Here is a 24,580-nt window from a genome sequence, read left to right as displayed (position 1 = left end):
TTGAAAGCCATGTAATTCTTCATGAATTGCAGTCTGTGTGGGTCCTGGATTTTTGCAATTCATTAACCATCCCTAATTTGACTATGAGCTTAATAAGTTTGTTTTAGGTTGAGTGAGGTGACTCACGCCTATAATCCCAGCACTTTGGGAGGCTGAGGCGTGAAGATCGCTTGAGCCCAGGAGTTTGACACTAGTCTGGGCTACATAGTGAGACTCCATCTCTAAATAAATAAATAAATATGATTGCTTTTATCTTAACCCATAATCTCCCAGATAATCATATCATCAATATAGCATACTAAAATAATGTCGTTATATTAGCTCTACGTCTCACCTTACCAGCTTGTGACAGTATGCGAGAGTTCATATATCTTTCAAGAGATACAGTACATGTATATTGTAGACTATCGCACATAAATGCAAATTATTATTGGCTCTCTAGCAACTGACATGGAGCAAAATTGACTAGCCAGATCAGCTGTGAAATACCAGTCACTTTCAGTTTGCTGTGTAAGTTGTGTAGTCTGCATCATATTCCAGGCTTCTGAGGCTACTTGGGGATGCTGTTTGGTTGACTCCCCTGTAGTCTACTGTGAGTCTCTATGATCTGTCAGCCTCTCCCACTGGCCACACCAGGGTGTCATACAGTGAGTTTGTGCATACTACTTGTATATACATTCTATTCATAATATACCTGCATTAATATTTCATTAACGAGGCCAGGCACGGTGGCACACGCCTGTAATCCCAGCACTTTGGGAGGCCGAGACAGGCGGATCACAAGGTCAGGAGATCGAGACCATCCTGGCTAACACCGTGAAACCCCGTCTCTACTAAAAATACAAAAATTAGCCGCGCATGGTGGCGGGCGCCTGTAGTCCCAGCTACTCGGGAGGCTGAGGCAGGAGAATGGCGTGAACCCGGGAGGCGGAGCTTGTAGTGAGTGGAGATCGCGCCACTGCACTCCAACCTGGGCGACAGAGCGAGACTCCGTCTCAAAAAAAAAAAAAATTCGTTAACGATACCCGGCAGAATGGCTTCCGCAAAGAAGGGTGGCGAGAAGAAAAAGGGCCATTCTTCCATCAATGAGGTGGTGACCCGAGAATACACCATCAACACTCACAAGCACATCCATGAAGTGGGCTTCAAGAAGCGTGCCCCTCGGGCACTCAAAGAAATTCTGAAATATGCCATGAAGGAGATGGGAACTCCAGATGTGCGCATTGATACCAGGCTGAACAAAGCTGTCTGGGCCAAAGGAATATCCCATACCGTATCTGTGTGCGGTTGTCCAGAAAACGGAATGAGGCTGAAGATTCACCAAATAAGCTCTATACTTTGGCTACCTATGTACCTGTTACTACTTTGAAAAATCTGTAGACAATGTGGATGAGAACTAATCGCTGATTGTCAAATACATCGTATAAAGTTATAAAATTGCCAAAAAAATTTTTCCTTTATTAGGAAAACAATTTCTTGTTGCTCTTCAGGTATCTTTTCTTTTTCTTTCTTTCTTTTTTTTTTTTTTTAAGAGACAGGGTCTTGCTCTGTCACTCAGGCTGGAGTGCAGTGGTGCAGTCATGGTTCACTGCAGTCTCGACCTCCCTGGGCTCAAGCAGTCCTCCCGTTCAGTTCTTTTTGTTTTTGAGACAGAGTCTCCCTCTGTCATCCCAGCTGGAGTGCAGTGGCACAATCTCGGCTCACTGCAACCTCCGTCTCCCAGGTTCAAGCAATTCTGCTGCCTCAACCTCCTGAGTAGCTGGGATTACAGGCGTGCACCACCATGCCTGGCTAAGTTTTGTATTTTAGTAGAGACGGAGTTTCACCATGTTGGTCAGGCTGGTCTCGGACTCCTGACCTCGTGATCTGCCTGCCTCGGCCTCCCAAAGTGCTGGGATTACAGGCGTGAGCCACCGCGCCCAGCCTCACTTCAGCTCTTCAAGTAGCTGGGATTACAGGCGCCCGCCACCACACCCAGCTAATTTTTGTATTTTTTGTAGAGATGGGGTTTTGCCATGTTACCCAGGCTGGTCTTGAACTCCTGGCCTCAAGTGACCTTCCCGCCTCGGCCTCCCAAAGCACCGGGATGACAGGCGTGAACCACTGTGCCTGGCCCAGGTCTCTGATACGGCTTCAGACATACTTTGTGAATTGGCTTGGGTAATGGTAAAGGCTCTCATTTTTGCATGTCCAACTGGAGAAAGATGTACATGTCATTTCTTATTTCATTTTACTCAGCAGGGAAAGAAATTTCCATTCAGACGTTATTATCCATGCCCTTATTAGCATTCAGGTAAGGGAGACACTGTCACAATATACATTATATATTTTTAAAAATCACACATTCCAACTTTGAACCAGACTTTACCTTTGATCCCTTTCACAGTGGCATCCCCATACGGCCCTGAATTAATTCTGCTGCCCTTAAGGAGCTCATTAGTAAGCCTAGGCAACACTCTCCACTGTGTTCCTGTCATGGTAAACTTGAAAGAGTTTCTTCTCAATCATGACCACTTCCCACACACGTTTGTGAAAGGTCTCAGGAACCCCACTGGGAGCTGGATCAAGAGGTTCTGTCCTTCTTGTCGATCTTCTTTCTCTATTACCACCTTGATTCTTTTTTTGATAAGGAATGCCACTTAATTTATTATTATTATTATTATTTTAGATGGAGTTTCACTCTATCATCGATGCTGGAGTGCAGTGGCCCGATCTCGGCTCACTGCAACCTCCCCCTCCCGGGTTCAAGCGATTCTCCTGCCTTAGCCTCCCGAGTAGCTGGGATTACAGGCTCCTGCTACCATGTCTGGCTCATTTTTGAATTTGCAGTAGAGACAGGGTTTCACCATGTTGGCCAGACTGGTCTTGAACTCTTGACCTCAAGTGATCCTCCAGCCTCAGCTTCCTTCAGTGCTGAGATTACAGGCATGAGCCACCATGCTCTGCCTTATTTTCTAATTTTCAAACCATCTCAATGTTAAAGAGAAATTTGCAAGTATGGGACAAGGGACTACTGACTTAATATTAAAAGTGGGGGCCTGATGCGATGGCTCACACCTGTAATCCCAGCATTTTGGGAGGCTGAGGTGGGAGGATTGCTTGAGCCTGGGAGTTTGAGACCAGCCTGGGCAATGGACACTGTTTCTACAAAGCATAAAATAAAGACATTAGCTGGAAGTGGTGGTACGCATCTGTAGTCCTAGCTACTTGGGAGGCTGAGACAGGAGGATTGCTTGAACCTGAGAGGTTGAGGCTTCACTGAGCTATGATTGTGCCACTGCACTCCAGCCTGGGCAAGAGAACAAGACCCTGTCTCAAAATGCACAAACAAAAAAAGTGGGTATTTTGGCATTCAATGCTGTAGGTTCATCGGAAGAATTTTCTGAAATTTCTCTAAGCCTCGGAACTGTATATGCTAAGGAGTTTGAGGAGACTTCATGGTGGGAACCCCAGATTCCTAGAAAATTATCTCAAGATTTTGTTGGCTCTTTGTCAATTTCCTTCTTTTTCATGCCATTAAAAAATTAACTGTCTAAAGATTTCCACATGATTAGAGCCCATGTTTTTATCCCTTTTTTTGTTTTGGTTTTGTTTCTTTTGTAAAGCCTTAACCTTAAAAAAAAGTTTTGTTTAGATCTAATTAACCTACATAAAATTAACTCAATTAAAAGTGTACACTTCAGTGGTTTTTAGTTTAATCACAGAATTGGGCAACCATCATCACAATTTTTTTTTTCTTGAGACAGAGTCTTGCTCTGTCGCCGAGGCAGGAGTGCAATGGCATGAACTTGGCTCACTGCAACCTCTGGCTCCTGGGTTCAAGCGATTCTCATGCCTCCCAGTTAATCTCGAGTAACTGGGATTACAGGCATGCACCACCATGCCCAGCTAATTTTTGTATTTTTAATACAGATGGAGTTTTACCATGTTGACCAGGCTGGTGTCAAACTCCTGACCTCAAGTGTAATCGCAAAGTGGTAGGATTACAGGTGTGAGCCACGGCCTGTTTTTGAATATTTTCACCACTTCCCAATTGCCTCTCACCCACCCTAGGCAACCCAACCACTAATCTTTCTGTTCCATAGATGTGTCTATTCTGGACTTTCATAGACATGCAGTCATCCAATACAGGGCCTTTTGTGACTGTCTTCTTTCACTTGGCATAATATGTTCAACATTCATCTATGCTGTAGTATGCATTATTTCTTCATTCCTTTTCATGGCTGAATACCATTCTGCTGTGTGAATTTGCCACATTTTGTTTATCCATTAATCAGTTGATGAACATTTGAGTTGCTTCCACTTTTTGGGTATTATGATGCTGCTATGAACACTCCCGTACAACTTTTTGTTTGGAATTTTTGTTTGCAATTCTCTTGGCTCTCCAGGAGTGGAATTGTGAGGTCAAATGGTAACCTTTTTTTTTTTTTTTTTGTGACAAGGTCTGGCTCTGTCTCCCAGGCTGAAGTGCAGTGGTGTGATCTTGGCTCACTGCAACCTCTGCTTCCTGGGCTCAAGCCACTCTCCCATCTCAGCCTCCCAAGTTGCTGGGATTACAGGCACCCGCTGCCACATCCGGCTAATTTTTTGTATTTTTAGTAGAGACGGGGTTTCACCATGTTGGCAAGGCTGGTCTCAAACTCCTGACCTCAAACTCCTGACCTCAGGTGATCCACCCACCTTGGGCTCCCAAAATGCTGGGATTACAGGCATGAGCCACCACACGTGGCCAGTAACTTTTTTTTTTTTTTAATATAAAGCTGTATCTCTTAGAACTTGTTTGTTTGTTTGTTTGTTTGTTTATTGGAGATGGGGTTTGCTATGTTTTCCAGGCTGGTTTTTTTTTTTTTTTTTGAGACGGAGTCTCACTCTGTTGCCCAGGCTGGTGTGCAGTGGCGCAGTCTCAGCTCACTGCAACCTCTGCCTCCCAGGTTCAAGTGATTCTCCTGCCTCAGCTTCCCAAGTAGCTAGGATTACAGGTGCCCACCACCATGCCCAGCTAATTTTTGTATTTTTATTTTTTAGTAGAGGCAGGGTTTTACCATGTTGGCCAGGCTGGTCTTGAACTCCTGGGCTCAAGCGATCCTCCTGCCTCAGCCTCCCAAAGTGTTGGGATTACAGGTGCAAGCCACCATGCCTGGCTTCAAATGGTAACTCTATGTTTAACTTTTTGAGAAATTGCCAGATTGTTGTTTAAAAGTGGCTGCACCATGTAATCTTTTTTTTTTTTAAAAAGAATTTTACAATCCAGCTGGACATGGTAGCTCACACCTATAATCCCAGCACTTTGGGAAACTGAGTAAGGAGGATTGCTTGAGGCCAGAAGCTTAAAACCAGCCTGGGCAACACAGTGAGAGACCTTGTCTGTATTAAAAAGCTTTTTTTATTTTTTTATTTTTTTTTACTGGACTCGGGCTCACGCCTGTAATCCCAACAGTTTGGGAGGCCAAGGTGGGTGGATCACTTGAGGCCAGGAGTTCATGATCAGCCTGACCAATGTGGCAAAACACCTTCTGTACTAAAAATACAAAAATTAGCAGGCATGTGGTGGCATGCGCCTGTAATCCCAGCTACTCGGGAGGCTGAGGCAGGAGAATCCCTTGAACCCGGGAGGCAGAGGTTGCAGTGAGCCGAGATCGCGCCACTGCACTCCAGCCTGGGTGACAGAGCGAGACTCCATCTCAAAACAAAAACAAAAAATTTTTTGAAATCCCATACAAGGCAGCTAGGATAAAAGATTTGAGGTTGCTTTTTTACATTCTCCTACGGTCTCAATCACTAAGCCATATATGGTGCCATTGGTGGTGGGGCTCCTTTAATTACATTCAGTCATAGCCTGGTAAGGGACATCATCTTAGGGAGTTTGGTTCCATCGTTATGTACAGAATTCAATACTGCCTGCACTTGCAGATAATGTGACACCCATTACAACAAAGAAGATAATTCAAATGGTGCAAGATAACAAAAGAGGGCAAGAATCATGGAAATAAGAGGGTATTCCGTGAAGGAACTGAGCCATTGTGTTGATCATTACAGGCTTTACCTGATAAACTTCTGTTAAAGATGGCTGGTGTGGTGGCTCATGCCTGTAATCCCAGCACTTTGGGAGGTGGGAGTGAGCGGATCACTTGTGCCCAGGAGTTTGAGACCAGCCTGGGCAATTTGGGGGAAACCCCATTTCTATGAAAAACACGAAAATTAGCTGGGCACGGTGGTGCACATCTGTGGTCCCAGCTGCTCAGGAGGCTGAGACAGGAGCATCAGTTCAGCTTGGGAGGCCCAGGCTGGACTGAGCCATGATCATGCTACTGCACTCCAGTTTGGGTGACAGAGCAAGACCTTGTCTCAAAAGTAACAACAAAACTTTGTTTACCTTTAAAGTGCCCTGTGCTCCTCCCCCATCCCATTCCCCTAACACTTAACATGAAGTTTATGTATCTTTTTCTCGTGCTTCATGTCAGTTCAACCAATTATGTATGCATCTCTAAACAATATGTTGATTAACTTGCCTGTTTTGAATTTTATATAATGGAAACGTAGCAGTGTACCATTTTGTGATTTGTTCCCTGCCAATATATTCTGAAATTGACCACCATAATTGTGTGAGCTGTATTAAATAATTTTCACTGGTCTTTTGTATCTGATTAAACATGAAGATGGGCCAGGCGTGGCAGCTCACACCTGTAATCCTAGAACTTTGGGAGGCTGAGGCAGGAGGGTCACTTGGGCCGAGTAGTTTGAGACCAGCTTGAGTAACATAGGGAGACCCTGTCTCTACAAAAACAAACCAAACCATGAATATGTCAAAGTTGATTTTTACATTTGACTGTATGGACATCTGCTTTTTCTCCCCAATTTTTAGTGAGCCATACTGCTGCTATAAACATTAGTGCTGCTATAAGCATTATTTTGTCTACTTGTGCATAGGTGCAACTGTTTCTCCAGGGTAATATATTCTCAAGAGAGGATGTGTATATCTTTAAGTGTACTGCGTGCGTAATACCAAATTATTTTGCAAAGTGATTGCACAAAATTACAGTTTTAAAATTTTCATTTTCATTTTATTTTATTTATAAATAGAGACAGAGTCTCCCTATGTTACCCAGGCTGGTGCTGGAACTCCAGGACTCAAGGGATCCTCCTGCCTTGGCCTCCCAAAGTGCTGGGATTACAGGCGTGAGCCACCGCTCCTGGTCCAAAATTATATGTTTCTTAGCAGTGATTAATATACAAGCACATCAACAGACACGCACAGCACACACATGAGCATGCACACACTAACGTGTGCGCACTCCCTACACATCTACGCATGCACACACCCACACTCACACCCATCACACACCACACACGCGCACACATACGCACATGCACCGCACACACCGTTGTACACGATGCACACTGACTACGAGCCACATATACGCACTACGTACACACGCACGCGCACAACACCAGACCCGCACACAGCCCCATAAACGTCCATCACGCACTCCACGCACGTCCGCATGCACGCGACCCATCCCAGAAGCTTGGTCTCCGCCGCCTGCTTCTGACGAAGCTTGTCCCGGCCGCGCCGCCGTCGGACGCCCGGGGTCGGAGGTCACGGCGGCGTTGGAGGTGGCGTGTGTGGTTTTTTTTTTTTCACCCGGAAACCGCGGCTGTCGGAGCCCGAGCTGAGGCGGCGGCGGGAGCCCGGTTGGCGTCTGGTCCTCGCGTCGGCCCTGCGGAGCCGGACGCTGTCCCCGGCGCGGCGGAGAAGATGGTGCCGAGCGGCCCCGGGCCCGCCACGCGCCGCCACGAGTGAGCCCAGCGCGGCCGCGGGCGTCCGCCGAGCAGCTGGCCCGGCTGGGCCCGGGGCGCGCAGCTGCCCGCCGGGGCGGGGTAAGCCGGGGCTGGAGGGCGGGCGGGGGTCGGACCCAGTCGGGGCTGCCCGCGGGGCCGGGAGTGGGGGTCGTGCTGGTCGGGAGCGGCTTCTCCGCCGGCTTCTTTCCCCGCCGGCTTCTTTCCCCGCTTCTCGGGATGCGGCCCCCGACCCAGTTGCTGGCGGGGGTCGCCCAGCATCGGCCGACCTCGGCCTGGTACCCCCACACTGGGGTTGGCCCAGCCGCGTTCCCCGAGCCAGGGTTCCCTGCCGGCCTTGGAGATGGCGGGACTTCCCACGTCGGGAGCCGAGGCCTGGATAATTCGAATTTGGCACGGGAAACATTTTGGTCGTTTGCCATTTTTCGACTTTGGGGAGTGTTTGTATTTCTTCTCCGTTTGCCAGTGAAACACATCTCAGAAAGGTGGGAGGGAGAGAGTCACGTATGTGCACAAAGTTAAATGGCATAGTGGTGTTCCCTGTGTCAAGCTTGGTAAATATCCAGAATGGGGTGGATTCTTTATTCATGTTTTTAATAAAATGAGGAGTGATCGCAAGGTAATCTAGAGGCATGTAGTTTCAGTTCCTGTGATGGGGACCATCAGTAATAAAACCAGGCCTGTGGTGCTGTTTTGAGTCGTGTGAACGCCGTACCCATTGGACAGCTGGTGAGGAGGCCTTTGTGGAAGAATCTAATGTCTGAGTTTGGTTCTCAACTAGCAGAGGACAGCCCTCACTGGCTGATGAATGGTGAGCTTCTTTGAAGCCTGCTGTGTAAGGATTGTGGCTTCCCCCTGAACTGCTCCTTTCTTGCCTCAAAGGTGAGCCGCTATGGGAGAGAGTGGGAAGAAAAACTCCGAGGCTGGTGATGAATATGTGATAAAGTGGTTTGTCTCGATAGCACCGTCAGCTTGGGTCAGCATAGGGTCTGAGCATGTGTATCTCATTTGTAGATGAATGTTCCATCAACGCTTGACCGATAAGGGTGTCCACCTACTTCCTCTTTTCATCTAGCGGTTCTGACAGGAAGTAGACCTGTCGCGCACCTCAGTTATACTTACGTGTACATTGACCCCAAGAGCATTTACTCTCTTAAGAGTAAGGATGCGGAGTTTCAACTTGTAGTGAAGATTCTGGGAGAATTCCTGTGGCCTGAATCACGTGGACTGGAATCACTGCTATCACCGAAGTCTCAATACTGAAATCACCAAACGCTGGTTGACAGGCACCTTCTCTGTTTAGGCTCTAGATGCATCTGGTGCAAGAAGGAAAGGTGGAGCTAAGTGCTATATATATATATATTTTGAGACAGAGTCTTGCTCTTTTCGCCCAGGCTGGAGTGCAGTGGTGCAATCTCTGCTCACTGCAACCTCCGCCTCCCAGGTCCAAGCAATTCTCCTGCCTCAGCCTTCCTAGTAGCTGGGATTACAGGCGCCTGCCACCATGCCCAGCTAGTTTTTGTATTTTTAGTAGAGACAAGGTTTCACCATGTTTCTACTAAAAAGGCTGGTCTTGAACTCCTGACCTCAGGTGATCCATCCACCTCTGCCTCCCAAAGTGCTGGGATTACAGGCTTGAACCACCGCACCTGGCCTAAGTGCAAATATAGTAATAGTTTCTGCCTGCAAGGAATGTACTTAGAGGAAGCAATAGGCTAGAAAATGTGGCAGGACTGAATTGCCATAGTGGTATACCAAATGTTAGGGATTTTGTTATGGTTAGGATCAGAAACTTTTTTTTTTTTTCTTGAGGCTGAGTCTTGCTCTGTTGCCCAGGCTGGAGTGCAGTGGCTTGAAGTTAGCTCACTGCAACCTCTGCCCCTCAGGTTCAAGCGATTCGTCTGCCTCAGCCACCTGAGTAGCTGGGATTATAGACGCCTGCCACCATGCCCGGCTAATTTTTTGTATTTTTGGTAGAGACGAGGTTTCACTGTGTTGGCCAGGCTGGTCTTGAACTCCTGACCTCAGGTGATTCGCCCGCCTTGGCCTCCCAAAGTGCTGGGATTATAGGCGTGAGCCACCTCGCTTGGCCCAAAACTCATGAAGTAACTTTTGAGGTGGACCTAGAAAGATCGGGAGGATTTGGGCCATTCAGAATTAGCTGGGAAATGAAAAAACTAGGGCCAGTTGGTGGACAAGCACCCAGGCTGGGTAGGTGGGCAGTCAGTGCCTAGAAATATTGGCAGAGGCAGCTAGTTAAGGGTTAAATGCTTTTCTAAGAAAGATAAGCATAAGCTATCCAGTCCAGCTCCTGGTAGATTTCTGGGTTTTTGTTTTGTTTGTTTTTGTTTTTTTTGAGATGGAGTCTTGCTGTGTTGCCCAGGCTGGAGTGCAGTGAGGCAACCTCCACCTTCTGGGTTCAAGTGATTCCTCAGCCTCCTAAGTAGCTGGGACTACAGGTGCATACTGCCACACCCGGCTAATTTTTGTATTTTTAATGGAGACAGGGTTTCACCATGTTGGTTAGGCTGGTCTCAAACTCTTGACCTCAAGTGATCCACGCGCCTCAGCCTCCCAAAGTGCTGGGATTACAGGTGTCAGCCGCCAGGCCTGGCCTTTGGTTTCTAAATAATTGTTTTCATTTGATGGGTTTGTCTTGTTCTGTAAGAGGCCAGTGGCATAAAACAATGCTTAACTTATTTTATTAAGGACAATGAAAAAGATGCTGATTGTCATTCCTATCTGGTATTGACAATCAGGAAATTAAATTTGACGTCTGTGAATTGTTTCAGTGCCTGTGTTTAGTTTGCAGGAGCACAACTCTAGTCTGGTCTGTGCTCTGGCTACAGCCAAAGGATAAATGGCAAGCTCTTCAGTCCTCTCCAGAGTGTTTTTAATGACATCTGGTCCACGTCACAGAAATGGTGTGTTTCTCTTGCCCAGTCCTGAAGAACCTTTGAAGCCATTCAAACAGGATGCCATGTAATTGCTCTAGATTTTATGACTAATCTCAGGACCTCACTGGCCTCAGCCTTAGACTTTATTTTATTTCATTTTATTATTATTTTTTTTGAGATGGAGTCTTGCTCTGTCATCCAGGCTGGAGTGCAGTGGCATGATCTCAGCTCACTGCAGCCTCCACCTTCCGGGTTCAAGCGATTCTCTTGCCTCAGCCTCTTGAGTAGCTGGGATTACAGGCGCCCGCCAACACGCCTGGCTGATTTTTGTATTTTTAGTAGAGACAGGATTTCACCATGTTGGTCAGGCTGGTCTGAAACTTCTGACCTCAGGTGATCCACCTGCCTCGGCCTCCCAAAGTGCTGGGATTACAGGCATGAGCCACCACACCTGGCCTTATTTTTATTTATTTATTTTTTTGAGATGGAGTCTCGCCCTGTTGTCCAGGCTGGAGTGCAGTGGCATGATCTTGGCTCACTGCAACCTTTGCCTCCCAGGTTCAAACAATTCTCCTGCCTCAGCCTCCCGAGTAGCTGGGACTACAGGCACACACCACCACAACCAGCTAATTTTTTTGTATTTTAGTAGAGACTGGGTTTCGCCATGTTGGTCAGGCTGGTCTTGAACTCCTGACCTCGTGATCCCCCTGCCTCGGCCTCTCAAAGTGCTGGGATTACAGGCATGAGCCACCGGCTCCAGCCTTATTTTTTAATTAAAAAAAATAATTATGGCTGGGCGCGGTGGCTCACGCCTGTAATCCCAGCACTTTGGGAGGCCGAGGTGGGCGGATCACGAGGTCAGGAGATCGAGACCATCCTGGCTCACACGGTGAAACCCCGTCTCTACTAAAAAAAAAAAAAATAATAATAATAATAATTATTATTATTATTATTACGGGACAGAGTCTTGCTCTCTTGTCCTGGCTGGAGTGCTATGGGTGATCATGGCTCACTGCGCCCTCCTCCTCCTGGGCTCAAGTGATACTCCTGCCTCAGTCTCCTGAGTGGCTGGGAGCACAGATGTGCACCACCACACCTGGCTAATTTTTTGATTTTTTGTAGAGGCAGAGTCTCACTTTGTTGCTCAGGCTGGTCTCGCAGTCCTGGGATCAAGTGATCCTCCCGTCTCGGCCTCCCAGAGTGCTGGGATTAAAGGTGTGAGCCACCCCAAAATAACTGTATTAACTATATTTACCACACTGTGCAGTATAACTCAGAAAAAATATGTTCCTTTTTCTCTAATGGACTTTGTACCCTTTGACCATCATCTCCCTGTTCCCCAACCCCCACTTCTGTAACCATAGTTCTGCTCTCTGCTGCAGTGAGTTCCATTGTCTTTTAGATTCCATACAAAAGTGGAATCCTATGTTGTGCTTCTGTGCCTGGCTTATTTCTCTTAGTATAATGTTCGTTGCGTCTGTCCATGTTGTTGCAAATAGTGCTGCAGTGAACATGGGGGTACAGACATCGCTTTGACAATCTGATTTCAATTTGGGGGTGTTATATATTCAGTAGTGGGATTGCTGGATCATAAAGTAATTCCATTTCTAGTTTTTTCTTTCTTTCTTTTTTTTTTCTTTGGGAGACAATCTCGCTTTGTCGCACAGGTTCAAGCGATCTCCTGCCTCAGCCTTCTGAGTAGCTGAATTACAGGTGCACGCCACTACACCTGGCTAATTTTTTGTATTTTTAGTAGAGACAGGGTTTCACCATGTTGGTCAGGCTGGTCTTGAACTCCTGACCTCGTGATCCACCTGCCTCAGCCTCCCAAAGTGCTAGGATTACAGACATGAGCCACCATGCCCAGCCTACTTTTAGTTTTTAAAGGAATTTCTGTACTGTTTTCCATCATGGCTGTACTAATTTACATTCCCACACTGCATAACGGCTCCCTTAGCTCCGTATTCTCACAAACATTTGTCTTTCTTTGATAACAGTCATTCTGACAGGTGTGAGATGATACATCATTGTGGTTTTAATTTGCATTTCTCTAGTGATTGTGAATATGTTGGCCAGCTATATCTGTTGGCCATTTGTTGGTCTTTTGAGAAACATCTGTTCATGTCCCTTGCCCATTTTTTAATTCCTAGGGATTTGGAGAAGATACTTGCAAACTGTACATCTGAAAAGGGGTTAATATCCAAAATGTATACAAAGCTCAAACAACTCAGTAGGAAGAAAACAAAAAATCCAATTGAAAAATGGGCAGCCAGGCACGGTGGCTCACGCCTGTAATTCTAGCACTTGGGGAGGCCAAGGCCGGTGGATTGCTTGAGGTCAAGAGCTTAAGACTAACCTGGCCAACATGGTGCAACCCCGTCTCTACTAAGAGTACAAAAATTAGCTGGGCATGGTGGCGCATGCTTGTAATCCCAGCTACTCAGGAGGCTGAAGCAGGAGAATCACTTGAACCTGGGATTCGGAGGTTGCGGTGAGCCAGGATCGTACCACTGCACTCCAGTCTGGGCGACAGAGCAAGACTCTATCTGAAACAAAAAAAAAAAAAAAGGGAAGGAAAAATGGACAAAGAACCTTGGCTTTTCTTTAAAAAGAAAAAATGGAAAGGAGGAAAGATAGAGGTTTTAGCATACTCAATTTTCTTTTTTTTTTTTTTTTTTTTGAGACAGAGTCTCGCTCTGTCGCCCAGGCTGGAGTGCAGTGGCCGGATCTCAGCTCACTGCAAGCTCCGCCTCCCGGGTTCACGCCATTCTCCTGCCTCAGCCTCCGGAGTAGCTGGGACTACAGGCGCCCGCCACCTCGCCCGGCTAGTTTTTTGTATTTTTAGTAGAGACGGGGTTTCACCATGTTAGCCAGGATGGTCTCGATCTCCTGACCTTGTGATCCGCCCGTCTCGGCCTCCCAAAGTGCTGGGATTACAGGCTTGAGCCACCGCGCCAGGCCTCAATTTTCATTTAAATTGATTTCGGACGTGGAAATCCTTAAGTTACCTTTCTCATGTACATATCAAATACATTTGACAAGAGGTCTGTAGTGTTTTTTCTGCGTACGATTACATACCTCAATGTGATCCTGGGGAGTACATGACATAGCCTTCGAAGCACTGCCATTTGGACTTTTGTGCTGTTTGGTTGCAAGTGCTGTTTTTCAAACATGTCCCAGTCTTACACACTGAGTTTGGTTACAGCAAGGTTTCCTATTGAACCTTTAGCTTTTATTTGATCTTGGCATCCCTCATGACTTGTTTTCTTAAAAATCGATTAAGCCCCACATTATTAAATTTTAATATGGGAGTACTTTTAATTTTGGTGTTTAAGATGGTCGGCAATTATTTAAAAAACTAAAGAACAAAGATAAATTATTTTCCATCTTGAGACTGTAGTGAATTTTTTTAAGAAGCAGGGGGAATGTCGAATGTTACCATGGTTTTGTATCATGATTTTGAAAATGGAATGATGCATTCATTAACTGTAAGTGAGGAGAAATACATGGAAAGTCTGAGTTTTGGAAGTAAGTCTGGTTCCAGACATGTAATTATATCAGCCTACGTTCTTTTCCTTTTGTCTTTATGAGACTACTGATGTTGCCTAAACTACACGTTTAGCAACTAAAACTATGCTTTCGCTTGTAATTTCTCATTTGATCTTTTTTTTTTTTTTTTGAGACAGGGTCTCTCCCTCTTACCGAGGCTGGAGTGCAGTGGTGTGACCATGGCTCACAGTAGCCTTGAACTCTTAGACTCAACTGATCATCCTGCCTTGCCCTCCCAATTAGCTGGGACTATAGGTGAAACCATGCCCAGCTAATTTTTTTTAATTTGGGTTTTTTTTTTTAAGGGACAGGGTCTCACTGTGTTGTCCAGGCTGGTCTTGAACTCCTGTGCTCAAGCGATCCTCCGACCTTGGCCTCCCAAAGTGTTGGGATTACAGGCGTGAACCACTGCGAGCAGTCTCTCTTTGGTTCCTTTTAAACGTGAGTTATTGTGAAAGTCTGTTCTGCACTCTGAATTGTATCACATTAAGAAACAAGACACTATTGGCAGAAGACGGTGCTAGTCTTTGCTTCATACTTTTAACTGATGAATGAGTGCTGAGATGGGAGTTACCCTGCTGAAGAAATGAGCCGGGCGCGGTGGCTCACGCCTATAATCGCAGCACTTTGGGAGGCCGAGGCGGGCGGATCACTAGGTCAGGAGATCGAGACCATCCTGGCTAACATGGTGAAACCCCGTCTCTATTAAAAAAAAAAAAAAAGTAGCCGGGCGTGGTGGCGGGCGCCTGTAGTCCCAGCTACTCGGGAGGCTGAGGCAGGAGAATCGCTTGAACCCGGGAGCCGAGATAGCGCCACTGCACTCCAGCCTGGGCGACAGAGTGAGACTCCGCCTAAAAAAAAAAAAAAAAAAAAAGGAAAATAGGCCGAGCCCAGTAGCTCACGCCTGTAATCCCAGCACTTTGGGAAGCCGAGGCAGGCAGATCATCTGAGGTCAGGAGTTCAAGACCAGCCTGGCCAACATGGTGAAACCCTGTCTCTACTAAAAATAGAAAAATTAGCTGGGCGTGGTGGCGGGCGCCTGTAATCCCAGCTACTCAGGAGGTTGAAGCAGGAGAATCACTTGAACCCAGGGAGCAGAGGTTGCAGTAAGCCGAGATTGCGCCATTGCACTCTAGCCTGGGTGATGAGATTGAAACTCAGTCTTCAAAAAAAAAAAAAGAGTTAAACATTTTAAACTTCAAAAATGTTGATCTCTTAATTGTGCCTTTGTTAAAGTCAATGACTAAAATACACTTAGTATATCTATGGTATGTGAGATTGGGTTTTTTTCCCCTTACTTTGGTATTTGACTTGAAACTGTCTTATCAACCTTGGCATTGTGATTGATGGCATGGCTTTTGGGGTCAGATGAATTAAGTCAGAATCCATTTCTGCCATTTATTTGCAGTGTGACCTAGTACAAATTACTGAAGCTCATTTGCTTCAGTTTTCTCATCTGTAAAGTGGGAATAGTAGTATCTACCTAGCAGTGTTGCAAAGATTAAAATATATGTTATGTGAAGCGCTTTACACGTGCCTGGGAATGGCATGTTGGTTAAGTGTTAGCTGTTAGGAATGCTCTCTTCTCACTGCTTCATCCATGTCACCTGGTTTTTACCTCTGTCACCCTAGTGAAAGGGGTTTTGCTTACATCACTATTGATGTCTTGATTGCAAAATTATATGGATGCTTTTCTGCCTTTATCTCATTTGATGGGATTGACTCTTCAAAAAGAAATGTTTTTTTCCTTTTTATTTTCATTTTTTGAGATAGGGTTTAACTCTGTCTCCCAGGCTAGAGTGCAGTGGCGCCGTCACAGCTCACTGCAGCCTCAAACTTCTGGGTTCAGGTGATCCCTCCACATCAGCCTCTCAAGTAGCTGGGACTACAGGTGTGCACTACCCCACCCAGCTAAATTTTGTATTCTTTGTAGACCCGGGGTCTTCTTGTGTTTCCCAGGCTGGTCTCGAACTCCTGGGCTCAAGTGGTCGGCTGGCCTCAGCCTCCCAGAGTGCTAGAATTACAGGCATGAGCCACTGTGCCCTGCCAGATTGACTTCTTTTTGCAAACCTGTATCATTTATTGGACCGAAGTAGAACTTAATGGTTAATGCATGGGCTCTGAAGGCCAACTGGATTTGAATCCAGGTTCACTTCCCGTGTGATCATGGACACATTAACTGACTTCTATATGCCTTAATTTCCCCATCTGTAAAATGTTTTAGGGATCAGAATTGTTTTAGGGATCATGCGTAATAGGTGCAAAACTCTTAGAGCGGTGCCTCTCTCAAAAAGTAGGCAATGATGGTAGACATTATTATTGTTAAGCACCTTCTCGGTGTCAGGCACTGTCCAAGGTAGGAGGGATGCAGAAACAATATCATGGAAATGAGAGACAAATTTTTGTTTATGTATTTATTTATTTATTTTTTGAGACAGAGTCTCGCTCTGGTGCCCAGGCTGGAGTTCAGTGGCTCGATCTTCTGCCTCCCAGGTTCAAGTGATTCTCCTGTCTCAGCCTCCTGAGTAGCTGGGATCATAGGCGTTCCCCACCACGCCCAGCTAATTTTTGCATTTTTAGTAGAGACAGGGTTTCACCATATTGGCCAGGATGCTCTCTAACTCCTGTCCTCAGGTGATCCACCCGCCTTGGCCTCCCAAAGTGCTGGAATTACAGCTGTGAGCACCCGACTCAGACAACAGTTTAACTTGGCTGAGGGAGGCAGTGTCAGTGGGGATGGAGTGAGAGCTGCCTTTGAGAAGACACTTAAAATGTGGAAATGATAGGACTTGGTAACTGGTTGTAGGAGAGTCAGAGTATCAAGGATGACTGGCAGGAGCTGGGAGCAGTGGCTCATATCTGTAATCCCAGCCTTTGGGAGGCTGATGCAGGAGGATCGCTTGAGCCCAGGAGTTTGAGACCAACCTGGGCATTGTGGCAAAATCCTCTCTCTACAAAAAATACAAAAATTAACCGAGAGTGGTAGCATGTGCTTGTAGTCCCAGCTACTTGGGAGGCTGAGGTGGGAGGATCACTTGTGCCTGGGAAGTCAAGGTGGCTGCCATGCTCATACCACTGCACTCCAGCCTGGGCACCAGAGCCAGACCCTGTCTCAAAAAAAAAAAAAAAAAAAAAGAAAGAAAGAATGGCAGGACCCTATCTCAAAAAAAAAGAATGACTGGCAGGGATTACTAGGTAAATCACCGTGTTTTTCCTTATGGGGAGGAGCCAATTTGTTGCCTTGGGATAAGTTTTGGCCTCGTTGGCCTTTGGGTCATCTAAGGAGAGAGCTCTAGTCGGTGAGTGTTTGGATCTGGAGGTGAGTGGATACATAAAATGGGGTTAAGGCATGAATGAGTGTGTCCCCCTTGAGCAGAGGCCCCAGCTGGAACTTGGGAACACCAGCTTTTGAAGGAGCCTGAAAAGGAAGGGGTGGCCAGATGAATGTTAGGAAAACCAGGAGTGGAAGCTGGGAGAGGATCCACCCCACTTCTGTGTCAGATGCTGCTGCAGCAACATGAGTTAGGGACTGTAGCTCCGGCTTTGGACTTGGCAGCCCAGAGATTACTGGAGACCTTGAAGTTCTCCTGTGTCTTCATTGCTTCTCACTTGTCTCTCTGAAGGTTCATTCTGCCTGCACTGCTTTGCGGTGGGGCAGGAAGGTGGTTTCTGCGCAGTGCTCGGGGCAACCAGGTGCTGGAGCTTGCACAGGGTGTCTTTGATACCAATAAGTGTCTTTAAGTGTTGGATAATCTGGCATCGCGTCAATGACTGTTGCTTTCTAGGCTCAGGGTTTGTAACCCCAGCCTTAAAGCTCTTCGAGGGTCTCAGATATCACAGGATATTTGAGAAATGCTACTTTCTGCTACGTGAAGGTGAGTTTCTGTCATTCTCTCTTAGCACAAGTCCAATGTATTTCTTTTGGTCGGCGTAGAGAGTGGGCTTGCCCATCCTCTCTTCCTCACCTTTCAGAAACTTCCCATTTAACCTAAGGTAGAAAATCTCATTTAAGATGAATGGTGGGCCTGGTATGGTGGCTTGCGCTTAGAATCCCAGCACTTTGGGAGGCTGAGGCGGGTAGATCACTTGAAGTCAGGAGTTTGAGACCAGCCTGGCCAACATGGTGAAACCCCGTCTCTACTAAAAATATCAGAATTAGCCGGACGTGGTGACATGCGCCTGTAGTCTCAGCTATTTGGGAGGCTGAGGTAGGAGAATCACTTGAACCCGGGAGGCAGAGGTTGAGCAGAGATCACACTGCTGCATGCCAGCCTGGGTGACAACGCGAGACAACATCTCAAAAAAAAAGAACGTTTTTGAAACTATAATAAAGCTAGTTTAAAACTTGGACAAGTAGCCGTGTGGCGTACATATGCGGGCTTTGGAGAGGGAGAGACTGAAAGGTTTCCTGTGTCTGTGGCATAATGGATGTTAACTTACTTTTTTTCTGATAAAACGTTATTAAGTTGCAAAGTTACATTTTTTTTGTTTGTTTGTTTTTAATCACTGTGTTAACCAGGTTGGAGTGTAGTGGCATGATCCTAGCTCACTATAGCTTTGACCTCCTGGGCTGAGGCAGTCCTCCCACCTCAGACTCCCAAGTAGCTGGGCCATTGGTGTATACCACCATGCCTAGCTAATTTATTAAAAAATTATTTTTTGTAGAGATAAGGTCTTGTTGTGTTGGCCAGGCTGGTCTCGAACTCCTGGCCTCAAACAATCCTTCTACCTCAGCCTCCCACAGTGCTGGGATTATAGGTGTGAGTTATTGTGCCCAACCGGGAGGCCTTCCTCTTTTTTTTTAATTTTTTTTATTTTTTGAGACGGAGTCTCACTCTGTCACCCAGGCTGGAGTGCAGTGGTGCTATCTTGGCTCACTGCAAGCTCCACCTCCTGGGTTCATGCCATTCTCCTGCCTCAGCCTCCCAAGTATCTGGGACTACAGGCGCCCGCCACCACGCCCAGCTAATTTTTTGTATTTTTAGTAGAGACGGGGTTTCACCGTGTTAGCCAGGATGGATGGTCTCGATCTCCTGACCTCGTGACCACCCGCCTCGGCCTCCCAAAGTGCTGGGATTGCAGGTGTGAGCCACCGTGCCCGGCCGGCCTTCCTCCTTTACTAGCTCCTTTGTTCCCCTTATATTAGGTTGGTACAAAAGTAATTGTGGTTTTTGCCATTACATATTGGCGAAAACCACGATTCCTTTTGCACCGACCCAATTAACTGTGTTTTTGTTAACTCATGTAATAAAAAGTCAGCATCTCCTCCTCCACCTCTGTCCCTTTCACCTGAACCAGTAGTATTTTGAAAGTTTGTAACACAGCCTTTTCCTGGCTACCTGTAAGGAACTGTGTTCTTTTGCAAACTGTGTGTTGACTGAGATATTAGGGTAACCTTGGTATTGCCTTTTGCTTATGTAAAGTGCCATCTGTTGTTTACCTGTTGCCTCAGTTTCTCCATCCCTGTTCTTATCTCCTCACCTCGCCAGATGGAGGATTGTGCAGAGCACAGTTTTCCCTGAGAACTTTTTGTTTTTGAGATGCAGTCTTGCTCTGACACCCAGGCTGGAGTGCAGTGATGCAATCATGACTCACTGCAACCTCCGCCTTCTGGGTTCAAGCAATTCTCCTGTCTCAGCCTCCCTATAGCTGGGATTACAGGTGCATGCCACCACTCCCGGGTCATTTTTTGTAGTTTTAGTAGAGACAGGAATTCACTGTGTTGCCCAGACTGGTCTCGAACTCCTGAGCTCAGGCAATCCACCCACCTCAGCCTCCCAAAGTCCTAGGATTACAGGCATGAGCCACCACGCCTGGCCGATTTTTTTCTTTTTTATGGCAGCTGTATGTGATATTTTAGATTCTGTGGGTGTTTGTTTGTTTGTTTTGAGACAGAGTCTCACTCTGTCACCCAGGCTGGAGTGTAGTGGCACGATCTCAGCCCACTGCAACCTCCCAGGTTCGAGCAATTCGTGCCTCAGCCTCCTGAGTAGCTGGGACTACAACCACGTGCCATCACACCTGGCTAATTTTTTGTGTTTTTAGTAGAGACAAGGTTTTACAAGTTGCCCTGGCTGGTCTCAAACTCCTGACCTCAGGTGATCTGCTTGCCTCGACCTCCCAAAGTGCTGCGATTATAGGCGTGAGCCACTGTGCCTAGCCCCTGCTTTGTTTTGGTGGTTGGGGGGATAGGATCTCACTCTGTTGCTCAGGCTAGAGTGCAGTGGCGTAATCATAGCTCATTGCAGCCTCAAACTCCCAGATTCAAGCCATCCTCCTGCCTCAGCCCCCCACGTAGCTGGGACTACAGGCGTGTGCCACCATGCCCAGATCTTGTGTTTTTGATAGGTACAATACTGGAGAGAAATCCTACTTTATTCAGTTGTGCCCTGCTATTGTTGGATATGTAGTTTTCCATTTTTTAACAATTGCAAACACTCCAAAAATAACTCTGAGTAGTTAAATCTTTGGAGCAATGGGTGTTTCCTTAGTTTTAGTTCTTAGAAGTAGAATGTTGGAGATAAAATATGCCAGATTTTAACACTGTTGATATGTATGGTCAAGTTGGTCTCCAGAAAGTTTATAATACAGCCCTTTCCGCGCCCCTTTTTAAGGAACTTGTGTTATTTGTAACTTGTGGGTTGCTAGAGATACCTGTGGGATAGTCTTGGTATTGCATTTTGCTTGCTTAAAGTGCCATCTGATGTTTAGCATCTTCATTGTGTTAGTCTCAGAGATCTAAGGTACTGTGCTGATAGATTTTCATCACGTGTTCTCACGTGCTTGTGAAATTGCCTTTTGGACGTGTTCTGTGTACCCTAAATCCCTGGACTTTTCAGCGAGGCAGCTTCCCAGTCGTGGTCATTTCTTTCTTTATCTTGGTCAATACCAGGACGCCCTAATTGGAGTTGGAATGAATTTAGGGGGAGGGGTCAGATAGTGTGCTTTCTTTTATCTCTGTTTTTTTTCCTAAACAGAACTTAATTTATTCATTAATTAAAACTAACATTTGCCACTGTGATGCTCACAGAAACTTTCTTGTAACTCTTTGCAGAAGGAATACATTTATTTAGTCTTCATTGATTTCCTATTTGAAAACACTTGTGAATGGTAGAAGGGAATTTTATGTTTGTAAAATGTTTGGAATCTTAATAGTTTTATTCAAACATTCTTCTATTATTATTATTATTATTATTGTTGTTATTTTGAGGTGGAGTTTTGCTCTTGTTGCCCAGGCTGGAGTGCAGTGGCACGAAGTCAGCTCACTGCAACCTCTCCCTCCTGGGTTCAAGTGATTCTGCTGTCTCAGACTCCTGAGTAGCTGGGATTACAGGTGCACGGCACCATGTTCAGCTAATTTTTGTATTTTTAGTAGAAACGGGGTTTCACCATGTTGGTCAGGCTGGTCTCAAACTCCTGACCTCAGGTGATACACCCACTTTGGCCTTCCAAAGTGTTGGGATTACAGGCGTGAGCCACTGCGCCCGACCCATTCTTTCGCTTTTTTAGTGACTATAATTGTCGCTATAATTGCTTGTGCTGGAAGTTTCCCTAAATTAAATTGGCTTAATTTGACAATATTTGCCATTTTGTGGGTATCTGTGTTGATATAACTGTTTAAATTCTGGTGTAATGTGCTTTTAATGACTATTAGTTTTCCTTGAAGTGAATTCTGATTCAGATTTTTCTACTGTTTTTCTGAACGTTTCATAATTGTAGTTCCAAGAGGTAAATGGTTCCTATTCATTTTTATATAAGGTTAGGTTTTGGGCCAGGTGTAGTGGTTCACACCTACAATCCCAACACTTTGGGAGGCCAAGGCGGGCATATCTCTTGAGGACAGGAGTTCAAGACAAGTCTGGTCAACATGGTGAAACCCTGTCTCTACTAAGAAAAATAAATAAATTAGCCAGGCGTGGTGGCATGCGCCTGTAATCTCAGCTACTCAGGAGGCTGAGGCAGGAGAATCACTTGAACCCAGGAGGCGGAGGTTGCAGTGAGCTGAGATTATGCCCCTGCACTCTAGCCTAGGCAACAGAGTGAGACTCTTGTGGCCAAAAAAAAAAACCAAAAAAAATTAAGTTTTTGTTCTAGCTCAGTAAATTGAACTCTGATTTACTGTTGACATTTTTATTTATGAATCCTATTAATCTAAACCTAACTAGTCTTGTTTCTATATTATTATTGTTATTATTATTTTTGAGATGGAGTCTTGCTCTGTCACCCAGGCTGGAGTGCAGTGGCGCGATCTCAACTCACTGCAACCTCTGCCTCCCGGGTTCCAGCAGCTCTGCTGCCTCAGCCTCCCAAGTAGCTGGGATTACAGGTGCATGCCACCACACCTGGCTGACGTTTGTGTTTTTAGTAGAGATGGGGTTTCACCATGTTGGCCAAGCTAGCCTCGAACTCCTGACCTCAGGTAATCCACCCACCTTGGCCTCCCAAAGCGTTGGGATTACAGGCGTGAGCCACCACGTCTGGCCCCCATTTACTTTAAATCATCTCTTAGATTACTTACAGTACCTAATGTAATACAAGTACTATGTAAGTAGTTTTTATGCTTTTTTTTGAAATGGAGTCTTACTCTGTTGTCCAGGCTGGAGTACAGTGGCACGACGTTGGCTCGCTGCAACCTCTACTTCCCAGATTCAAGGGATTCTCATGCCTCAGCCTCACGAGTAACTGGGATTATAGATGCACACCATCATGCCCAGCTAATTTTTATTTTTTTTTTAGTAGAGATGGGATTTCACCATGTTGGCCAGGCTGGTCTCAAACTCCTGGCCTCAAACAATCCACCTGCCTCAGCCTTCCAAAGTACTGGGATTACAGGCATGAGCCATCATGGCTGACCTCTTGATTTCTTTTTTAGATTGCTCTCTATTGGCACATAGAAATGCTACTAATTTTTATAGGTTGATTTTTGTATTCTGCAGCTTTACTGAAAATTGGTCTATCAGTTCCAGTTTTTTGATGGAGTATTTAGGTTTTTTCCAAATATAAGATCATACCATCTGCAAACAAGGATAATTTACCTTCTTCCTTTCCAGTTTGGATGCCCTTTATTTCTTGTCTGATTGCTCTAGCTAGGACTTCTGGTGCTCTGTTGAATTACAGTGGTGAAAGTGGGCATCCTTTTCGTGTTCCAGATCTTAGAGGAAACATTTTCAGTTTTTCCCCATTCAGTATGTTACTAGTTGTGGTCCTGTTGTATATGGCTTTTATTGTGTGAGGTATGTTCCTTCTAAGCCCAGTTTTTTGAGGGTTTAGTATCATGAAGAGATGTTTAATTTTATCAAATGCTTTTTCAGCATCAGTTGAATTCATCGTGTGGTTTTTGTCCTTTATTCTGCTGATATGATGTATCTCTGATTTATTTGCATATGTTGAACCATCCTTGCTTCCAAGGGATAAATCCCACTTGGTCAGGACGAATGATCTTTTTAATGTTTTGTTGAATTTGGTTTGCCCAGTATATTTTGGAGATTTACAACAATCTTCATCAGGGATATCTGCCTGTAGTTTTCCCTTTTTTTTTTTTATGTATCTTTGGTTTTGATATCAGGGTGATACTGGCCTCCTATAATGAGTTTGGAAGTACTCCCTTTTCCTCTGCTTTTTGAGATAGTTTGCGTAGGATTGGTATTCTTCTTTTAGTGTTTGGTAGAATTCAGCAGTGAAGCCATCAGGTCTTGGTAGGTTGTGTGTATAGGAATTCATCCATTTCTTCTAGGTTTCCTAGCCGGTATGAAGTTGCTCGTAGTAGCCTGGAATGATCCTTTGAATTCCTGTAATGTTGTTTTAGTGTCTCCTTTTTCGTATCTGATACTATTTATTTGAATCTTGTCTCTCTTTTTTCTGAGTTCATCTGGTTCAAAACACCAACTCTTTGTTTCATTGATCTTTTGTATTTTTTTGTTTCAAATTCATTTATTTCTGCTGTGAGCTTTATTATTTCTTTTCTACTAATTTTGTGTTTGGTTTGCTGTTGCTTTCTAATTCCTTAAGATGTGTTATTAGGTTGCTTGTTTGATGTTTTCTACTTTCCTCTTAGTACTGCTTTCACTGGATCACATAGGTTTTGGTATTTTGTGTTTGCATTTCATTTGTTTCAAGATACTTTCGAATTTCCTTCTTAATTTCTTCATTGACCCACTGGCCATCCAGGAGCATATTATTTAATTTCCATGTGTTTGTGTAGTTTCCAGAATTTCTCTTGTAATTGATTTCTAGTTGTATTCCATTGTGGTCAGAGAAGATACTTGATATAATTTCATATTTTTTTGAATGTTTTAAGACTTGTTCTGTGGCCTAACATATGGTGTATTTTTGGGAAT

At 45.3% G+C, this 24,580-nt stretch overlaps 1 protein-coding gene and 1 pseudogene across 1 annotated transcript in view; both read left to right on the top strand.

The window, feature by feature from the left end:
- Window positions 1–1,033: 1,033 nt before the first annotated feature.
- Window positions 1,034–1,407, top strand: LOC695771 (large ribosomal subunit protein eL31 pseudogene; annotated as a pseudogene).
- A 6,224-nt stretch (window positions 1,408–7,631) lies between these two features.
- The window catches only part of TMEM248 (transmembrane protein 248), a 38,342-nt gene continuing 21,393 nt past the window's right edge, over window positions 7,632–24,580 (top strand). Inside the window, 1 exon segment of the mRNA NM_001193777.2 lies at window positions 7,632–7,878. The gene's annotated coding sequence lies outside the window, so the exon portion shown is untranslated.

Source organism: Macaca mulatta, chromosome 3, assembly GCF_049350105.2.
Source record: "Macaca mulatta isolate MMU2019108-1 chromosome 3, T2T-MMU8v2.0, whole genome shotgun sequence".
NCBI classification, from domain to species: domain Eukaryota; kingdom Metazoa; phylum Chordata; class Mammalia; order Primates; family Cercopithecidae; genus Macaca; species Macaca mulatta.
The sequence above is the reverse complement of the archived record's forward strand: the minus strand, read 5'-3'. Positions and strand labels throughout refer to the sequence as shown.